This window comes from Cryptomeria japonica, unplaced genomic scaffold, assembly GCF_030272615.1.
Source record: "Cryptomeria japonica unplaced genomic scaffold, Sugi_1.0 HiC_scaffold_54, whole genome shotgun sequence".
Taxonomy (NCBI): Eukaryota; Viridiplantae; Streptophyta; class Pinopsida; order Cupressales; family Cupressaceae; genus Cryptomeria; species Cryptomeria japonica.
This window is the reverse complement of record NW_026728876.1, coordinates 352,375-372,500: the sequence shown is the minus strand read 5'-3', so window position 1 is coordinate 372,500 and position 20,126 is coordinate 352,375. Positions and strand designations below refer to the sequence as shown.

Here is a 20,126-nt window from a genome sequence, read left to right as displayed (position 1 = left end):
TGCGCACCTCGCTGCCCACCACGGTGCGCAACGCCGGTGGGCACCCGGGAGTGCTTCGAAGTGTGCTCCAAGGTGCTGCGTGCACGTTGTCGGAGCCCGGTTTGCCCCGGGTGCGCACCTCGCGTGCACCTTCGTCGGGGTGGGCACCTTGGCTGGGTTTGCCCCGGCTGCGCTCCGAAGCGGGGTTATTGGAGCGCCGCCTCTTTTTTTGTCGGAGCGTTTGGTGGGGTTTCTCGCATTGGCTCTTCCGAGGCCCGGTTGCCACCCTGGCGCGCACGAAGTCGGAAGTAGGGTTAATTGCCCGGGTGCGCACCTTTGCCAGGGTGGGCACCTTACCTGGGCTGCGCACCAGGGCGGGCTCAAGATGGCACGCGCGTTCCGTTTTTTTCACTATCTTTCAAAACGGAAATTTTAAAATCTCCTTTTTTTTTTGCCTTTTCTGGAAATTAGTGAAGGCAGCGCATCAAAGGTGCGCACCTCGCTGCCCACCTTGGTGTGCTCTGAGGTGCGCACCCGGGAGCGCTACGAAGTGTGCTCCAAGGTGCGGCGTGCACGTTGTCGGAGCCCGGTTTGCCCCGGGTGCGCACCTCGCCTGCACCTTGGCCGGGGTGGGCACCTTGGCTGGGTTTGCCCAGGGTGCGCTCCGAAGCGGGGTTACTGGAGCGCCCCCTCTTTTTTTGTCAGAGCGTTTGGTGGGGTTTCTCGCATTGGCTCTTCCCAGGCCCGGTTGTTGGGTGCGCTCCCACCCTGGCGCGCGCGAAGTTGGAAGTTGGGTTAATTGCCCGGGCGCGCACCTTCGCCAGGGTGGGCACCTTGGTGCGCACACCTTGGCTGGGCTGCGCACCAGGGCGGGCTCAAGATGGCACCAGCATTCCCTTTTTCTCACTATCTTTCAAAACGGAAATTTTAAAATCTCGTTTTTTTTTTGCCTTTTATGGAAATTAGTGAAGGCATCGCATCAAAGGTGCGCACCTCGCTGCCCACCTTGGTGTGCTCCGAGGTGCCCACCACGGTGCGCAACGCCGGTGCGAACCCGGGAGCGCCCCGATGTGTGCTCCAAGGTGCGGCGTGCACGAAGTCGGACCCCGGTTTGCCCCGGGTGCGCACCTCGCGTGCACCTTGGTGCGCACACCTTGGCTGGGTTGCGCGGCCTGGTGGGCACCATGGTGCGCACCAAGGAGCGCTCCGAAGTGTGCTCCAAGGTGCGGCGTGCACGAAGTCGGAGCCCGGTTTGCCCCGGGTACGCACCTTCGCCGGGGTGGGCACCTCGGCTGGGTTGCGCGCCCTGGTGCGCACCAAGGAGCGCTCCGAAGTGTGCTCCAAGGTGCGGCGTGCACGAAGTCGGAGCCCGGTTTGCCCCGGGTGCGCACCTCGCGTGCACCTTCGGCGGGGTTGCGCGCCCTGGTGGGCACCATGGTGCGCACCAAGGAGCGCTCCGAAGTGTGCTCCAAGGTGCGGCGTGCACGAAGTCGGAGCCCGGTTTGCCCCGGGTGCGCACCTCGCGTGCACCTTCGGCGGGGTTGCGCGCCCTGGTGGGCACCATGGTGCGCACCAAGGAGCGCTCCGAAGTGTGCTCCAAGGTGCGGCGTGCACGAAGTCGGAGCCCGGTTTGCCCCGGGTGCGCACCTCGCGTGCACCTTCGCCGCGGTGGGCACCATGGCGTGCACGAAGTCGGAGCCCGGTTTGCCCCGGGTGCGCACCTCGCGTGCACCTTCGCCGGGGTGGGCACCTCGGCTGGGTTGCGCGCCCTGGTGCGCACCAAGGAGCGCTCCGAAGTGTGCTCCAAGGTGCGGCGTGCACGAAGTCGGAGCCCGGTTTGCCCCGGGTGCGCACCTCGCGTGCACCTTCGCCAGGGTGGGCACCTCGGTGCGCACACCTTCTCAATGTTTTCTTGCCTTTTCTGGAAATTGGTGAAGGCAGCGCATCAAAGGTGCGCACCTCGGTGTGCTCCGAGGTGCGAACCCGAGAGCGCTCCGAGGTGCCCACGAAGTCGAAAGTCGGGTTAATTGCATTGTTTTCCCCGGGTGCGCTCCGAGGTGCGCAACATCGGCGCGCACCAAGGAGGGCTCCGAAGTGTGCTCCAAGGTGCGCACGATGGCGTGCACCTCTGGTGCGCACGATTCGGAGCTCGGTTTGACCGGGGTGCGCACACCTTGGCTGGGTTGCGCACCTTTTGTGCGCTCCAAGGTGCGCACGAAGTCGGAGCTCGGTTTGCCCCGGGTGCGCACCTTCGCCAGGGTGCGCACCTTGATGCGCACGCCTTGGCTGGGCTGCGCACCTTGGTGGGCGCCATGGTGCGCACCTTTCGTGCGCTCCAAGGTGCGCACGAAGTCGGAGCTCGGTTTGCCCCGGGTGCGCACCTTGGTGGGCGCCATGGTGCACTCCGAGGTGCCCAAGATTGGTGCGCACCAAGGAGCGCTCCGAAGTGCGCTCCAAGGTGCGCGCGAAGTCGAAAGTTGGGTTAATTGTCCGGTTTGCCTCGGGTGCGCACCTTGCGTGCACCTTCGCCAGGGTGGGCGCCTTGGTGCGCACACCTTGGCTGGGCTGCGCACACCTTGGCACCCGCGTTTCCTTCATTTTAAATTTTTTTTTTTTACAATCTCTCAAGTGGGAAATTCTATAATCTCAACTTTTTTTGCCTTTTCAGGAAACTTTTGAATGGAGCGCATCATTGGTGCGCTCCGAAGTGTGCTCCAAAGCTCTCTCCAGCTGCGTGCACCTGCCCCGGCCGCGCACCCGGCCCCGCCCAGCTTCGCTCACCTGTCCCGGGCGTCTGGTGCGGAACCTTAGAGTAAGAAACATCACCGTGCACCTTGGCCAACGTGCACGACTCGACCGAGCGCGCACTGGCCGAGGTGCACACCGATTTCACCTGGGTGCGCGCGCAGCACCTCGGGCGCACCGGGGTGCGCGCACAACGCCCGGGTTGCACCGTGGCCTGTGTGCTCGGGGCGCCTCGGGTGCGCGCTCGGTGTCGCCCCCGCGCGCGCGGTAGTGCGGGCAGCGCACCCCGGCCCGGCCCGGCCCCGACGAGAACGCAAACGGGCAAAAGGTTTATTCAAATAGCATTGCGATGCCCGGCGAAAAACTAAAAAAGGGTGCAACACCGGGACTTCCCGGGAGGTCACCCATCCCAGTACTACTCCGGCCCAAGCGCGCTTAACTGCGGAGTTCTGATGGGATCCGGTGCACTAACGCTGGTATGATCGCACCCGTTATGAGCTTGTCGCAGTGTGTACTTAGCAAACCGTGACCCACGTGCGAATCCACCCCGGCCACCCACCCCCGTCGAGGTGCACACCCTCCCTCGCGAAGTGCGCCCCGTTCGCCAAGTGTGAGCCCTGCCCGGGTGCGCGCACCTTGCTAGGGCGTCGGGTGTGCACCCGGCCCGGCCTACGTGCGTGCACCTGTAGGGGGCGTCGTGTGCGTGCAGTGTCCCGTCTGCAACGCGGTGCCCACACACCACCTCGGGCGCAACGACCTGCGCTCACATGTGGGCCGAGTGCACCTTGGTGCATGTTCGGGGCGCCTCGGGTGCACGCTCGATCTTGCCCCGGTGCACCAAGGCGCTCGGTTTGCCCCGGGTGCGCACTTGGTGCAAGGTGGGCACCCAAAATAGGGATCAAGCACCAAAACACAAGTTTCGGGATGCAAAATGGGACCCAAGGACCACAAATGCGTTCCAAGACCCATGATGGGTCCACGAGAACAAAAATGTGTTCCGAGACTTAATAAACAAATATTGGGTTTTAGGAGAAGAAACATGCTCTGATGCCCAAAACGAGAATCGACCCCGAAAAGGCCACAGGCCAAAAGTGGGATGCGAGACAAAAAAAAATGGGACCCGAGGACCAAAATTGGGTTCCCAGGTCGAAGACAGGGCAACCGGACAAGAAACGACCTCTAAGGCTCGAAATGAGTCCCGACGACTAAAACTTGACAAGAAGCACCCATCAGGCACCCAACTCGACACCCATGGGATGCCGACCCACCCGGGCTTCCACCTAGCACACCTTGGCACCCACCCACCCTCGCACCCAACCTCGCACCCAACTTAGCACCTTTGAACCCACATTGGCACTCACCCTGACCCTGGCACCTTGGAACCCACATTGGCACTCACCTTGACCCTGGCACCCACCTTTGCACTCACCTTGGGACCCACCCTGGCTCCCACCTCGGCACCCACCCAGACACCCACCTTGGTTCCTTGGCACCCACCTTGGATCCTTGGCACCCACCCCGACACCCACCTTGGCACGCAACTTGGCTACTTGCCACCCACCTTGGCTCCTTGACGCCCACCCCGACAACCACCCCGTGACCTACCCTGGCTAGGGTTGGTGCACACCCACCCTGGTGCCCACCTTGGCACCCACCCTATGACCCACCTTGGCACGCACCTTAGTACCCACCCCGTTACCCACCCTAGGACCCACCCCGTGACCCACCTTGGCCAGGGTGGGTGCCTTGGTGCGCACAACTTGCCTGGGCTGCACACCAGGGCGGGCTCAAGATGGCACCCGCGTTCCGTTTTTTTCACTATCTTTCAAAACGGAAATTTTAAAATCTCATTTTTTTCTTTTTTTTGCCTTTTCTGGAAATTAGTGAAGGCAGCGCATCAAAGGTGCGCAATGCTGGTGCGAACCCGGGAGCGCTCCGATGTGTGCTCCAAGGTGCGGCGTGCACGAAGTCCGAGCCCGGTTTGCCCCGGGTGCGCACCTCGCGTGCACCTTCGCCGGGGTGAGCACCTTGGCTGGGTTGCGCGCCCTGGTGCGTACCAAGGAGCGCTCTGAAGTGTGCTCCAAGGTGCGGCGTGCACGAAGTCGGAGCCCGGTTTGCCCCGGGTGTGCACCTCGGGTGCGCACCTCGCGTGCACCTTCGCTGCGGTGGGCACCTTGGCTGGGTTGCGCGCCTTGGTGGGCACCATGCAGTGCACGAAGTCGGAGCCCGGTTTGCCCCGGGCGCGCACCTCCGCCAGGGTGGGCACCTTGGTGCGCACAACTTGCCTGGGCTGCGCATCAGGAAGGGCTCAAGATGGCACCCGCGTTCCGTTTTTTTCACTATCTTTCAGAACGGAAATTTTAAAATATCGTTTTTTTTTGCCTTTTCTGGAAATTAGTGAAGGCAGCGCATCAAAGGTGCGCAACGCTGGTGCGAACCTGGGAGCGCTCCGATGTGTGCTCCAAGGTGCGGCGTGCACGAAGTCGGAGCCCGGTTTGCCTCGGGTGCGCCCTGGTGGGCACCATGGTGCGCACCAAGGAGCGCTCCGAAGTGTGCTCCAAGGTGCGGCCTGCACGAAGTCGGAGCCCGGTTTGCCCCGGGTGTGCACCTCGGGTGGGCACCTTGGTGCGCATGCCTTGCCTGGGCTGCGCACCAGGGCGGGCTCAAGATGGCACCCGCGTTCCTTTTTTTTCACTATCTTTCAAAACGGAAATTTTAAAATCTCATTTTTTTTTGCCTTTTTCTGGAAATTAGTGAAGGCAGCGCATCAAAGGTGCGCACCTCGCTGCCCACCACGGTGCGCAACGCCGGTGGGCACCCGGGAGTGCTTCGAAGTGTGCTCCAAGGTGCTGCGTGCACGTTGTCGGAGCCCGGTTTGCCCCGGGTGCGCACCTCGCGTGCACCTTCGTCGGGGTGGGCACCTTGGCTTGGTTTGCCCCGGCTGCGCTCCGAAGCGGGGTTATTGGAGCGCCGCCTCTTTTTTTGTCGGAGCGTTTGGTGGGGTTTCTCGCATTGGCTCTTCCGAGGCCCGGTTGCCACCCTGGCGCGCACGAAGTCGGAAGTAGGGTTAATTGCCCGGGTGCGCACCTTTGCCAGGGTGGCACCTTACCTGGGCTGCGCACCAGGGCGGGCTCAAGATGGCACGCGCGTTCCGTTTTTTTCACTATCTTTCAAAACGGAAATTTTAAAATCTCCTTTTTTTTTTGCCTTTTCTGGAAATTAGTGAAGGCAGCGCATCAAAGGTGCGCACCTCGCTGCCCACCTTGGTGTGCTCTGAGGTGCGCACCCGGGAGCGCTACGAAGTGTGCTCCAAGGTGCGGCGTGCACGTTGTCGGAGCCCGGTTTGCCCCGGGTGCGCACCTCGCCTGCACCTTGGCCGGGGTGGGCACCTTGGCTGGGTTTGCCCAGGGTGCGCTCCGAAGCGGGGTTACTGGAGCGCCCCCTCTTTTTTTGTCAGAGAGTTTGGTGGGGTTTCTCGCATTGGCTCTTCCCAGGCCCGGTTGTTGGGTGCGCTCCCACCCTGGCGCGCGCGAAGTTGGAAGTTGGGTTAATTGCCCGGGCGCGCACCTTCGCCAGGGTGGGCACCTTGGTGCGCAAACCTTGGCTGGGCTGCGCACCAGGGCGGGCTCAAGATGGCACCAGCATTCCCTTTTTCTCACTATCTTTCAAAACGGAAATTTTAAAATCTCGTTTTTTTTTTGCCTTTTATGGAAATTAGTGAAGGCATCGCATCAAAGGTGCGCACCTCGCTGCCCACCTTGGTGTGCTCCGAGGTGCCCACCACGGTGCGCAACGCCGGTGCGAACCCGGGAGCGCCCCGATGTGTGCTCCAAGGTGCGGCGTGCACGAAGTCGGACCCCGGTTTGCCCCGGGTGCGCACCTCGCGTGCACCTTGGTGCGCACACCTTGGCTGGGTTGCGCGGCCTGGTGGGCACCATGGTGCGCACCAAGGAGCGCTCCGAAGTGTGCTCCAAGGTGCGGCGTGCACGAAGTCGGAGCCCGGTTTGCCCCGGGTGCGCACCTTCGCCGCGGTGGGCACCATGGCGTGCACGAAGTCGGAGCCCGGTTTGCCCCGGGTGCACACCTCGCGTGCACCTTCGCCGGGGTGGGCACCTCGGCTGGGTTGCGCGCCCTGGTGCGCACCAAGGAGCGCTCTGAAGTGTGCTCCAAGGTGCGGCGTGCACGAAGTCGGAGCCCGGTTTGCCCCGGGTGTGCACCTCGCGTGCACCTTCGCTGCGGTGGGCACCTTGGCTGGGTTGCGCGCCTTGGTGGGCACCATGCAGTGCACGAAGTCGGAGCCCGGATTGCCCCGGGCGCGCACCTCCGCCAGGGTGGGCACCTTGGTGCGCACAACTTGCCTGGGCTGCGCACCAGGAAGGGCTCAAGATGGCACCCGCGTTCCGTTTTTTTCACTATCTTTCAGAACGGAAATTTTAAAATCTCGTTTTTTTTTGCCTTTTCTTGAAATTAGTGAAGGCAGCGCATCAAAGGTGCGCAACGCTGGTGCGAACCTGGGAGCGCTCCGATGTGTGCTCCAAGGTGCGGCGTGCACGAAGTCGGACCCCGGTTTGCCCCGGGTGCGCACCTCGCGTGCACCTTGGTGCGCACACCTTGGCTGGGTTGCGCGCCCTGGTGGGCACCATGGTGCGCACCAAGGAGCGCTCCGAAGTGTGCTCCAAGGTGCGGCGTGCACGAAGTCGGAGCCCGGTTTGCCCCGGGTGCGCACCTCGCGTGCACCTTCGCCGCGGTGGGCACCATGGCGTGCACGAAGTCGGAGCCCGGTTTGCCCCGGGTGCGCACCTCGCGTGCACCTTCGCCGGGGTGGGCACCTTGGTGTGCAGACCTTGGCTGGGTTGCGCGCCCTGGTGGGCACCATGGTGCGCACCAAGGAGCGCTCCGAAGTGTGCTCCAAGGTGCGGCCTGCACGAAGTCGGAGCCCGGTTTGCCCCGGGTGTGCACCTCGGGTGGGCACCTTGGTGCGCATGCCTTGCCTGGGCTGCGCACCAGGGCGGGCTCAAGATGGCACCCGCGTTCCTTTTTTTTCACTATCTTTCAAAACGGAAATTTTAAAATCTCATTTTTTTTTGCCTTTTTCTGGAAATTAGTGAAGGCAGCGCATCAAAGGTGCGCACCAAAGGTGCGCACCTCGCTGCCCACCACGGTGCGCAACGCCGGTGGGCACCCGGGAGTGCTTCGAAGTGTGCTCCAAGGTGCTGCGTGCACGTTGTCGGAGCCCGGTTTGCCCCGGGTGCGCACCTCGCGTGCACCTTCGTCGGGGTGGGCACCTTGGCTGGGTTTGCCCCGGCTGCGCTCCGAAGCGGGGTTATTGGAGCGCCGCCTCTTTTTTTGTCGGAGCGTTTGGTGGGGTTTCTCGCATTGGCTCTTCCGAGGCCCGGTTGCCACCCTGGCGCGCACGAAGTCGGAAGTAGGGTTAATTGCCCGGGTGCGCACCTTTGCCAGGGTGGGCACCTTACCTGGGCTGCGCACCAGGGCGGGCTCAAGATGGCACGCGCGTTCCGTTTTTTTCACTATCTTTCAAAACGGAAATTTTAAAATCTCCTTTTTTTTTTGCCTTTTCTGGAAATTAGTGAAGGCAGCGCATCAAAGGTGCGCACCTCGCTGCCCACCTTGGTGTGCTCTGAGGTGCGCACCCGGGAGCGCTACGAAGTGTGCTCCAAGGTGCGGCGTGCACGTTGTCGGAGCCCGGTTTGCCCCGGGTGCGCACCTCGCCTGCACCTTGGCCGGGGTGGGCACCTTGGCTGGGTTTGCCCAGGGTGCGCTCCGAAGCGGGGTTACTGGAGCGCCCCCTCTTTTTTTGTCAGAGCGTTTGGTGGGGTTTCTCGCATTGGCTCTTCCCAGGCCCGGTTGTTGGGTGCGCTCCCACCCTGGCGCGCGCGAAGTTGGAAGTTGGATTAATTGCCCGGGCGCGCACCTTCGCCAGGGTGGGCACCTTGGTGCGCACACCTTGGCTGGGCTGCGCACCAGGGCGGGCTCAAGATGGCACCAGCATTCCCTTTTTCTCACTATCTTTCAAAACGGAAATTTTAAAATCTCGTTTTTTTTTTGCCTTTTATGGAAATTAGTGAAGGCATCGCATCAAAGGTGCGCACCTCGCTGCCCACCTTGGTGTGCTCCGAGGTGCCCACCACGGTGCGCAACGCCGGTGCGAACCCGGGAGCGCCCCGATGTGTGCTCCAAGGTGCGGCGTGCACGAAGTCGGACCCCGGTTTGCCCCGGGTGCGCACCTCGCGTGCACCTTGGTGCGCACACCTTGGCTGGGTTGCGCGGCCTGGTGGGCACCATGGTGCGCACCAAGGAGCGCTCCGAAGTGTGCTCCAAGGTGCGGCGTGCACGAAGTCGGAGCCCGGTTTGCCCCGGGTACGCACCTCGCGTGCACCTTCGCCGGGGTGGGCACCTCGGCTGGGTTGCGCGCCCTGGTGCGCACCAAGGAGCGCTCCGAAGTGTGCTCCAAGGTGCGGCGTGCACGAAGTCGGAGCCCGGTTTGCCCCGGGTGCGCACCTTCGCCGCGGTGCGCACCATGGCGTGCACGAAGTCGGAGCCCGGTTTGCCCCGGGTGCGCACCTCGCGTGCACCTTCGGCGGGGTTGCGCGCCCTGGTGGGCACCATGGTGCGCACCAAGGAGCGCTCCGAAGTGTGCTCCAAGGTGCGGCGTGCACGAAGTCGGAGCCCGGTTTGCCCCGGGTGCGCACCTCGCGTGCACCTTCGGCGGGGTTGCGCGCCCTGGTGGGCACCATGGTGCGCACCAAGGAGCGCTCCGAAGTGTGCTCCAAGGTGCGGCGTGCACGAAGTCGGAGCCCGGTTTGCCCCGGGTGCGCACCTCGCGTGCACCTTCGCCGCGGTGGGCACCATGGCGTGCACGAAGTCGGAGCCCGGTTTGCCCCGGGTGCGCACCTCGCGTGCACCTTCGCCGGGGTGGGCACCTCGGCTGGGTTGCGCGCCCTGGTGCGCACCAAGGAGCGCTCCGAAGTGTGCTCCAAGGTGCGGCGTGCACGAAGTCGGAGCCCGGTTTGCCCCGGGTGCGCACCTCGCGTGCACCTTCGCCAGGGTGGGCACCTCGGTGCGCACACCTTCTCAATGTTTTCTTGCCTTTTCTGGAAATTGGTGAAGGCAGCGCATCAAAGGTGCGCACCTCGGTGTGCTCCGAGGTGCGAACCCGAGAGCGCTCCGAGGTGCCCACGAAGTCGAAAGTCGGGTTAATTGCATTGTTTTCCCCGGGTGCGCTCCGAGGTGCGCAACATCGGCGCGCACCAAGGAGGGCTCCGAAGTGTGCTCCAAGGTGCGCACGATGGCGTGCACCTCTGGTGCGCACGATTCGGAGCTCGGTTTGACCGGGGTGCGCACACCTTGGCTGGGTTGCGCACCTTTTGTGCGCTCCAAGGTGCGCACGAAGTCGGAGCTCGGTTTGCCCCGGGTGCGCACCTTCGCCAGGGTGCGCACCTTGATGCGCACGCCTTGGCTGGGCTGCGCACCTTGGTGGGCGCCATGGTGCGCACCTTTCGTGCGCTCCAAGGTGCGCACGAAGTCGGAGCTCGGTTTGCCCCGGGTGCGCACCTTGGTGGGCGCCATGGTGCACTCCGAGGTGCCCAAGATTGGTGCGCACCAAGGAGCGCTCCGAAGTGCGCTCCAAGGTGCGCGCGAAGTCGAAAGTTGGGTTAATTGTCCGGTTTGCCTCGGGTGCGCACCTTGCGTGCACCTTCGCCAGGGTGGGCGCCTTGGTGCGCACACCTTGGCTGGGCTGCGCACACCTTGGCACCCGCGTTTCCTTCATTTTAAATTTTTTTTTTTTACAATCTCTCAAGTGGGAAATTCTATAATCTCAACTTTTTTTGCCTTTTCAGGAAACTTTTGAATGGAGCGCATCATTGGTGCGCTCCGAAGTGTGCTCCAAAGCTCTCTCCAGCTGCGTGCACCTGCCCCGGCCGCGCACCCGGCCCCGCCCAGCTTCGCTCACCTGTCCCGGGCGTCTGGTGCGGAACCTTAGAGTAAGAAACATCACCGTGCACCTTGGCCAACGTGCGCGACTCGACCGAGCGCGCACTGGCCGAGGTGCACACCGATTTCACCTGGGTGCGCGCGCAGCACCTCGGGCGCACCGGGGTGCGCGCACAACGCCCGGGTTGCACCGTGGCCTGTGTGCTCGGGGCGCCTCGGGTGCGCGCTCGGTGTCGCCCCCGCGCGCGCGGTAGTGCGGGCAGCGCACCCCGGCCCGGCCCGGCCCCGACGAGAACGCAAACGGGCAAAAGGTTTATTCAAATAGCATTGCGACGCCCGGCGAAAAACTAAAAAAGGGTGCAACACCGGGACTTCCCGGGAGGTCACCCATCCCAGTACTACTCCGGCCCAAGCGCGCTTAACTGCGGAGTTCTGATGGGATCCGGTGCACTAATGCTGGTATGATCGCACCCGTTATGAGCTTGTCGCAGTGTGTACTTAGCAAACCGCGACCCACGTGCGAATCCACCCCGGCCACCCACCCCCGTCGAGGTGCACACCCTCCCTCGCGAAGTGCGCCCCGTTCGCCAAGTGTGAGCCCTGCCCGGGTGCGCGCACCTTGCTAGGGCGTCGGGTGTGCACCCGGCCCGGCCTACGTGCGTGCACCTGGAGGGGGCGTCGTGTGCGTGCAGTGTCCCGTCTGCAACGCGGTGCCCACACACCACCTCGGGCGCAACGACCTGCGCTCACATGTGGGCCGAGTGCACCTTGGTGCATGTTCGGGGCGCCTCGGGTGCACGCTCGATCTTGCCCCGGTGCACCAAGGCGCTCGGTTTGCCCCGGGTGCGCACTTGGTGCAAGGTGGGCACCCAAAATAGGGATCAAGCACCAAAACACAAGTTTCGGGATGCAAAATGGGACCCAAGGACCACAAATGCGTTCCAAGACCCATGATGGGTCCACGAGAACAAAAATGTGTTCCGAGACTTAATAAACAAATATTGGGTTTTAGGAGAAGAAACATGCTCTGATGCCCAAAACGAGAATCGACCCCGAAAAGGCCACAGGCCAAAAGTGGGATGCGAGACAAAAAAAAATGGGACCCGAGGACCAAAATTGGGTTCCCAGGTCGAAGACAGGGCAACCGGACAAGAAACGACCTCTAAGGCTCGAAATGAGTCCCGACGACTAAAACTTGACAAGAAGCACCCATCAGGCACCCAACTCGACACCCATGGGATGCCGACCCACCCGGGCTTCCACCTAGCACACCTTGGCACCCACCCACCCTCGCACCCAACCTCGCACCCAACTTAGCACCTTTGAACCCACATTGGCACTCACCCTGACCCTGGCACCTTGGAACCCACATTGGCACTCACCTTGACCCTGGCACCCACCTTTGCACTCACCTTGGGACCCACCCTGGCTCCCACCTCGGCACCCACCCAGACACCCACCTTGGTTCCTTGGCACCCACCTTGGATCCTTGGCACCCACCCCGACACCCACCTTGGCACGCAACTTGGCTACTTGCCACCCACCTTGGCTCCTTGACGCCCACCCCGACAACCACCCCGTGACCTACCCTGGCTAGGGTTGGTGCACACCCACCCTGGTGCCCACCTTGGCACCCACCCTATGACCCACCTTGGCACGCACCTTAGTACCCACCCCGTTACCCACCCTAGGACCCACCCCGTGACCCACCTTGGCCAGGGTGGGTGCACCCACCCTGGTGCCCACCTTGGCACCCACCCCTCCTAGCACCCAGCCTGTGACCGGGCTTGGAACCCAACCTTGCACCCGCACCCGTCTTGGCCAGTGTGGGTGCGCACCCATCCTGGCACCCACGTTGTGACACACCCTTTAACCCACGCACCCTAGCACCCACGTTGGCACCCACCTTGGAACCCAACCTAGCAACTTGGCACCCACCCCGTGACCCACCTTGGCATCCACCATAGCAGTCGCCGACTTGGCACCCACCTCGGCACCCACCTTGACACTTGTGGACCCACCTTGCCACTCACCCTAGCATCGACCCATCCTAGCACCCACCCTGGCACCTTTGCACCCTAGCACTCACCCATCCTAGCACCTAACCTGTGACCCACCTTGACACTCACCCTCGCACCCACCTTGGAACCCAACCTAGCACCCACCCACCCTGACACCAACCCTAGCACCTACCCACCCTTGCACCCACCCTGTGACCCATCTTGGCACCCACCCATCCTACCACTCAACCTATCACCCACCTTCTCACCCACCTTGGCATCCACCTTAGCACCCACCCACACTGGCACCTTGGCACCCACCTCGGGCAAGGTGGGTGCACACCCACCCTGGCACCCAATTTAGAACCCACCGAGCATGTTACCCACCTTGGCACCCACATTGCAGCCCACCCTAGTACCCACCCTATGACCCACATTGGCATCCACACCCTAGCACCCAGGCACCTCGACACCCGCCTTGACACCCACCCTAGCACTGAACCTGTGACCCACCTTGGAACTCACCCTAGAACCCACCCACCCTGTGAACCACCTTGGCATCCACCTTAGCACCCACCCACCTTGGCACCCACTCTAGCACTCACCCATCCTAACACCCAACTTGTTACCCACCTTGGCACCCGCCCTCGCGTCCACCTTGAAACCCACCCTAGCACCCACCCACGCAGGAGCCCACCTTGGCACCCAACCTAACACCCACGCATCCTGGCACCCAACTTGTGACCCACCTTGGAACCCACCCTAGTACCCACCTTTGAACCCACTATATCACCAACCCACCTTGGCACCCACCCTATGACCCTCTTTGGAATCCACCCTAGCACGCACCCACCCTGGCACCCACCATGGAGCGCACCCTAGCACCCACCCACCTCGGCACGCACCTCAACACCCACCTTGGTGTGCGCACTGCGCCAACCTCTCAAAGACCCTATGTGGTGCGCTCCAAAGTGTACACCTTTGGTGCGCTCCAAGGTGCGCACCTTTGGTGCACACCGAGGTGCACACCAAAGTGTGCACCGAGGTGAGCACCAAAGTGCACTCCAGGGTGCACACCAAGGCGTGCACCTTTGGTGCGGTCAATGCAAACGAATTCGGAAGTTGGGGTCGATGTCCTAATCGCTGCTGCAGACTACACGTATGAGAATCGGACAAATAGCTTTATATAGGGGAGGTGTTGCGTTTGATGGGTCGACTCCCCTGGTTGTGTGCACTGCACCAACTTCAAAGACCCTGTCTTGTTTAAGAAGTCAAAAGTTGGGGTGGATGTCCTAATCATTGCTGCAGTCTACGCATGTATGAGAATCAGACAAATAGCTTATATAGGGGAGGTGTTGCATTCGGTGGGTTGACTCCCCTGGTTGTGCGCACTGCGCCAACCTCAAAGACCCCGCATAGCAGAAGAAGTCGGAAGTCGGATTTTGGTGAGCACCAAGGCGTGCACCTTTGGTGCGGTCAACGCAGACGAATTCAGAAGTTGGGGTGGATGTCCTAATCGTTGTTGCAGGCTACACATGTATGAGAATCAGACAAATAGCTTATATAGGGGAGGTGTTGGGTTTGATGGGTCAACTCCCTTGGTTGTGCGCATTACGCCAACCTCAAAGACCTTGTTTTCGTTAAGAAGTCAAAAGTTGGGGTCAATGTCCTAATGGCTCCTGCAGGCTACACATGTATGAGAATCGGACAAATAGCTTATATAGGGGAGGTGTTGGGTTTGATGGGTCGACTCCCCTGGTTGTGCGCATTACGTCAACCTCAAAGACCTTGTTTTCGTTAAGAAGTCAAAAGTTGGGGTCGATGTCCTAATTGCTCCTGTAGACTACACATGTATGAGAATCAGACAAATAGCTTATATAGGGGAGGTGTTGGGTTTGATGGGTTGACTCCCCTAGTTGTTCGCATTACACCAACCTCAAAGACCTTGTTTTCGTTTAGAAGCCGAAAGTTGGGGTCGATGTCCTAATTGCTCCTGCAGGCTACGCATGTATGAGAATCAGACAAATAGCTTATATAGGGGAGGTGTTGGGTTTGATGGGTCGACTCCCCTGGTTGTGCGCATTGCGCCAACCTCAAAGACCCTGCATTGCGGATGAAGTCGAAAGTCAGAGTTTGGTGTGCTACAAGGTGTGGTCGAAGGTGCTCACCTAGGTGTGCACCTTTGGAGCACAGGAAAAGTGCCCTCCAAAAGTGCGCACCTTTGGAGTGCACAAAAGTGCCCTCCAAAAGTGCGCACCTTTGGAGCGCAGAAAAGTGCCCTCCAAAAAGTGCCCTCCAAAAGTGCGCACCTTTGGAGCGCAGAAAAGTGCCCTCCAAAAAGTGCCCTCCAAAAGTGCGCACCTTTGGAGCGCAGAAAAGTGCCCTCCAAAAAGTGCCCTCCAAAAGTGCGCACCTTTGGAGCGCAGAAAAGTGCCCTCCAAAAAGTGCCCTCCAAAAGTGCGCACCTTTGGAGCGCAGAAAAGTGCCCTCCAAAAAGTGCCCTCCAAAAGTGCGCACCTTTGGAGCGCAGAAAAGTGCCCTCCAAAAAGTGCCCTCCAAAAGTGCGCACCTTTGGAGCGCAGAAAAGTGCCCTCCAAAAAGTGCCCTCCAAAAGTGCGCACCTTTGGAGCGCAGAAAAGTGCCCTCCAAAAAGTGCCCTCCAAAAGTGCGCACCTTTGGAGCGCAGAAAAGTGCCCTCCAAAAAGTGCCCTCCAAAAGTGCGCACCTTTGGAGCGCAGAAAAGTGCCCTCCAAAAAGTGCCCTCCAAAAGTGCGCACCTTTGGAGCGCAGAAAAGTGCCCTCCAAAAGTGCGCACTTTTGGTGCGCACCAAGGCGCTGGTTCGGTCGTTGCAGGCGAGTTCGGAAGTTGGGGTCGATGTCCTGAGCGGAGGTGCAAACTACACAGGTGTCGGAATCGGACAAATAGCTTATATAGGGGAGGTGTATGCTTCGATGGGTCGACTCCCCAGGTTGAGCGCACCGCGCCAACCTCAAAGACCCTACGGTATGGATGAAGTCGGAAGTTGGGTCCGATGACCGATTCGATTAGTAGGTATGCTCATGAGGTCGGAATTTGGGTCCGATGACCTGCCATGTGCAGGAAGGCGAATGTTGACACTGTGCGTTGCAAGGTGCACACCAAGGCGCTGGTGCGGTCTTTTTAGTCGAGTTCGGAAGTTGGGGTCGATGTCCTGATCGGAGGTGCAAGCTACACAGGTGTGGGAATCGGACAAATAGCTTATATAGGGGAGGTGTATGCTTCGTTGGGTCGACTCCCCGGGTTGAGCGCACCGCGCCAACCTCAAAGACCCTACGGTATGGATGAAGTCGGAAGTTGGGTCCGATGACCGATTCGATATGTAGGCATACTCGCGAGGTCGGAATTTGGGTCCGATGACCTGCCACGTGCAGGAAGGCGAATGTTGGCACTGTGCGTTGCAAGGTGCGCACCAAGGCGCTGGTTCGGTCGTTGGAGGCGAGTTCGGAAGTTGGGGTCGATGTCTTGATCGGAGGTGCAAACTACACAGGTGTGGGAATCGGACAAATAGCTTATATAGGGGAGGTGTATGCTTCGTTGGGTCGACTCCCCGGGTTGAGCGCACCGCGCCAACCTCAAAGACCCTACGGTATGGATGAAGTCGGAAGTTGGGTCCGATGACCGATTCGATATGTAGGCATACTCGCGAGGTCGGAATTTGGGTCCGATGACCTGCCATGTGCAGGAAGGCGAATGTTGGGACTGTGCGTCGCAAGGTGCGCACCAAGGCGCTGGTGCCGTCGTTGCAGTCGAGTTCGGAAGTTGGGGTCGATGTCCTGGTCAGAGGTGCAAACTACACAGGTGTGGGAATCGGACAAATAGCTTATATAGGGGAGGTGTATGCTTCGATGGGTCGACTCCCTGGGTTGAGCGCACCGCGCCAACCTCAAAGACCCTACAGTATGGATGAAGTCGGAAGTTGGGTCCGATGACCGATTCGATACGTAGGCATATTGGCGAGGTCTGAATTTGTGTCCGATGACCTGCCATGCGCAGGAAGGCGGAATTTGGGTCCGATGACCGAGTTGATGGCGTGCCATGCGCAGAAAGGCGGAATTTGGGTCCGATGACCGAGTTGATGTTGATGGCCCGCCATGCACAGGAAGGCGGAATTTGGGTCCGATGACCGATTTGAAGGCGTGCCATACGCAAAAAGGCGGAGTTTGGGTCCGATGACCGAGTTGATATTGATGGCCCGCCATGCGCAGGAAGGCGGAATTTGGGTCCGATGACCTGACATACGCATGGAGTCCGACTCGGGGGCCGATGTTCGATTCGATGACTTGCATTGTGGGTAAAGTCGGAAGTTGTGGTCTTTGACCCGATTCGATGACCAGACTTCGGCTGCTTGAGAATCGGACAAATAACTTATATAGGGGAGGTAGTGTTCTCGAGCATCCTCCCCCCGTGCCCGTTTATGTCGATTGATGCTGGTGCTCGACTGGTTGGAGCGCTCGGATGCAAAAATCTTGCACCAGGATTTATCGATTGTGATGGACACGGCAAGTCTCCTGATTGCTATGCAGGAGCTCATCGTGAATCTCTATGCGGCCTTGGTATGGACTCGACCTGCGGAATGGTTCGGCAATGGTAGTCGCTCCAACACGTCCTTGCAATGGCCACAGAGGTGATTCGACTAGAGCTCCAGTCTAGCTTTTGGGTTGCTTGGCGGACTGGTATAGCCGCGATCGAGTTCCGGCCATGAACGTTTTAGATAGCTCTTGGGCTTTCTGGGACGGAAGTCGGAAGTTTGGGCTGTTGTCCGATTTGATGACCATTCTTCGGATGTGTGAGAATCGGACAAATAACTTATATAGGGGACTGTGTTGTCTCACGCAGCCCCCTCCGTGCCCCTCTATCTCGACCGATGTTGGTGCTTGAAAGGGTTGGGATCGCTCGGATTTATAAACGTGCACCACCATTTGTCGAGTGTGAGGGACGCGGCAGGTCTCCTAAATGCTATGCGGGCGCTCTCTGAGAATCTCTATCCGGCCTCGACACAGACTAGTCTTGCTGAATGGTTTGGCACTGGTAGTCGATCCAACACGTCGTTGTTGTGGCCGCCTAGGCGATTCGATTCGAGCCCCCGTCTAGCTTTTGGGTTGCTTGGCGGATTTTGCCCTATCCGCAAGTGAGCTCGGTCCCTAAACGTTCGAGAAACCCGATTGCTATGCGCCGACTCTCTTTCTTGCGAGCCTCCATCTAGCTTTTGGGTCTCTACGGAACGGAAGTCGGAATCTGGGACCGTTGTTTGATTCGACGAGGCAGACTACGGTTGTGCGAGAATCGGACAAATAACTTATATAGGGGAGGTGTTGACTGGAGCATTCTCCCCCGTGCCCCTCTAACTCGACCAATGCTGGCGCTCGAACGGTGGTAGCGCTCGGATTTTCATTGAGCGCCAGCATTGGTCGATTTAGAGGGGCATGCGAGATTCCCGAATGCTATGCGAGGGCTCTAACGGAAATGTCTATTGGTTTCGGTATGGATGCAATTGCGAGTGGTTCGGCAAAGGTAGTCGTTCCGATGCGTCCATGTCGTGGCCAAATCGATAATTCGATTTGAGCCCTCGTATAGCATTTGGGTCTCTCGATGTGATTCCGCATTCCAGTCCCTTTGGGCACTGCTTGAGCCGCATCCCAGGGGGTTCCCTTCCCAATAATCTGCCTCGCAACCCGATTGCTATGCGGTGAGGCTCCTCGGCCGCCTCGGAACTATCTGTGTATCAGACGCATCGCGGGATAAGGGGTTGGCAACGGTAGTCGCCCCAAGCGCGTCCGATGCTTGGACCATTCCGAGGCGGCCCTGAAGCCTCTTCCGTCTAGCCGTTGGGTCCTTCTCGCCGCATCCCTCGCCTCGCACCCCGATTGCTATGCGGTGAGGCTCCTCGGCCGCCTCGGAACTATCTGTGTATCGGACGCGTCGCGGGATAAGGGGTTGTCACTGGTAGTCGCCCCAAGCGCGTCCGATGCTTGGACCATTCCGAGGCGGCCCTGAAGCCTCTTCCGTCTAGCCGTTGGGTCCTTCTCGCCGCATCCCTCGCCTCGCACCCCGATTGCTATGCGGTGAGGCTCCTCGGCCGCCTCGGAACTATCTGTGTATCGGACGCGTCGCGGGATAAGGGGTTGTCATTGGTAGTCGCCCCAAGCGCGTCCGATGCTTGGACCATTCCGAGGCGGCCCTGAAGCCTCTTCCGTCTAGCCGTTGGGTCCTTCTCGCCGCATCCCTCGCCTCGCACCCCGATTGCTATGCGGTGAGGCTCCTCGGCCGCCTCGGAACTATCTGTGTATCGGACGCGTCGCGGGATAAGGGGTTGTCACTGGTAGTCGCCCCAAGCGCGTCCGATGCTTGGACCATTCCGAGGCGGCCCTGAAGCCTCTTCCGTCTAGCCGTTGGGTCCTTCTCGCCGCATCCCTCGCCTCGCACCCCGATTGCTATGCGGTGAGGCTCCTCGGCCGCCTCGGAACTATCTGTGTATCGGACGCGTCGCGGGATAAGGGGTTGTCACTGGTAGTCGCCCCAAGCGCGTTCGATGCTTGGACCATTCCGAGGCGGCCCTGAAGCCTCTTCCGTCTAGCCGTTGGGTCCTTCTCGCCGCATCCCTCGCCTCGCACCCCGATTGCTATGCGGTGAGGCTCCTCGGCCGCCTTGGAACTATCTGTGTATCGGACGCGTCGCGGGATAAGGGGTTGTCACTGGTAGTCGCCCCAAGCGCGTCCGATGCTTGGACCATTCCGAGGCGGACCCGAAGCCTCTTCCGTCTAGCCGTTGGGTCCTTCTCGCCGCATCCTTCGCCTCGCACCCCGATTGCTATGCGGTGAGGCTCCTCGGCCGCCTCGGAACTATCTGTGTATCGGACGCGTCGCGGGATAAGGGGTTGTCACTGGTAGTCGCCCCAAGCGCGTCCGATGCTTGGACCATTCCGAGGCGGACCCGAAGCCTCTTCCGTCTAGCCGTTGGGTCCTTCTCGCCGCATCCCTCGCCTCGCACCCCGATTGCTATGCGGTGAGGCTCCTCGGCCGCCTTGGAACTATCTGTGTATCGGACGCGTCGCGGGATAAGGGGTTGTCACTGGTAGTCGCCCCAAGCGCGTCCGATGCTTGGACCATTCCGAGGCGGACCCGAAGCCTCTTCCGTCTAGCCGTTGGGTCCTTCTCGCCGCATCCCTCGCCTCGCACCCCGATTGCTATGCGGTGAGGCTCCTCGGCCGCCTTGGAACTATCTGTGTATCGGACGCGTCGCGGGATAAGGGGTTGTCACTGGTAGTCGCCCCAAGCGCGTCCGATGCTTGGACCATTCCGAGGCGGACCCGAAGCCTCTTCCGTCTAGCCGTTGGGTCCTTCTCGCCGCATCCCTCGCCTCGCACCCCGATTGCTATGCGGTGAGGCTCCTCGGCCGCCTTGGAACTATCT

The 20,126-nt window shown here is 60.6% G+C and overlaps 2 non-coding genes across 2 annotated transcripts; both read right to left on the bottom strand.

Moving 5' to 3' along the window:
* Positions 1–3,095: 3,095 nt before the first annotated feature.
* LOC131862958 (5S ribosomal RNA) lies at positions 3,096–3,214 on the bottom strand. The gene has a single exon (XR_009361893.1). It is a non-coding gene; the product is annotated as a 5S ribosomal RNA (ribosomal RNA).
* A 7,817-nt stretch (positions 3,215–11,031) lies between these two features.
* On the bottom strand, positions 11,032–11,150 carry LOC131862972 (5S ribosomal RNA). Its single transcript, XR_009361907.1, has one exon. It is a non-coding gene; the product is annotated as a 5S ribosomal RNA (ribosomal RNA).
* Positions 11,151–20,126: the final 8,976 nt, after the last annotated feature.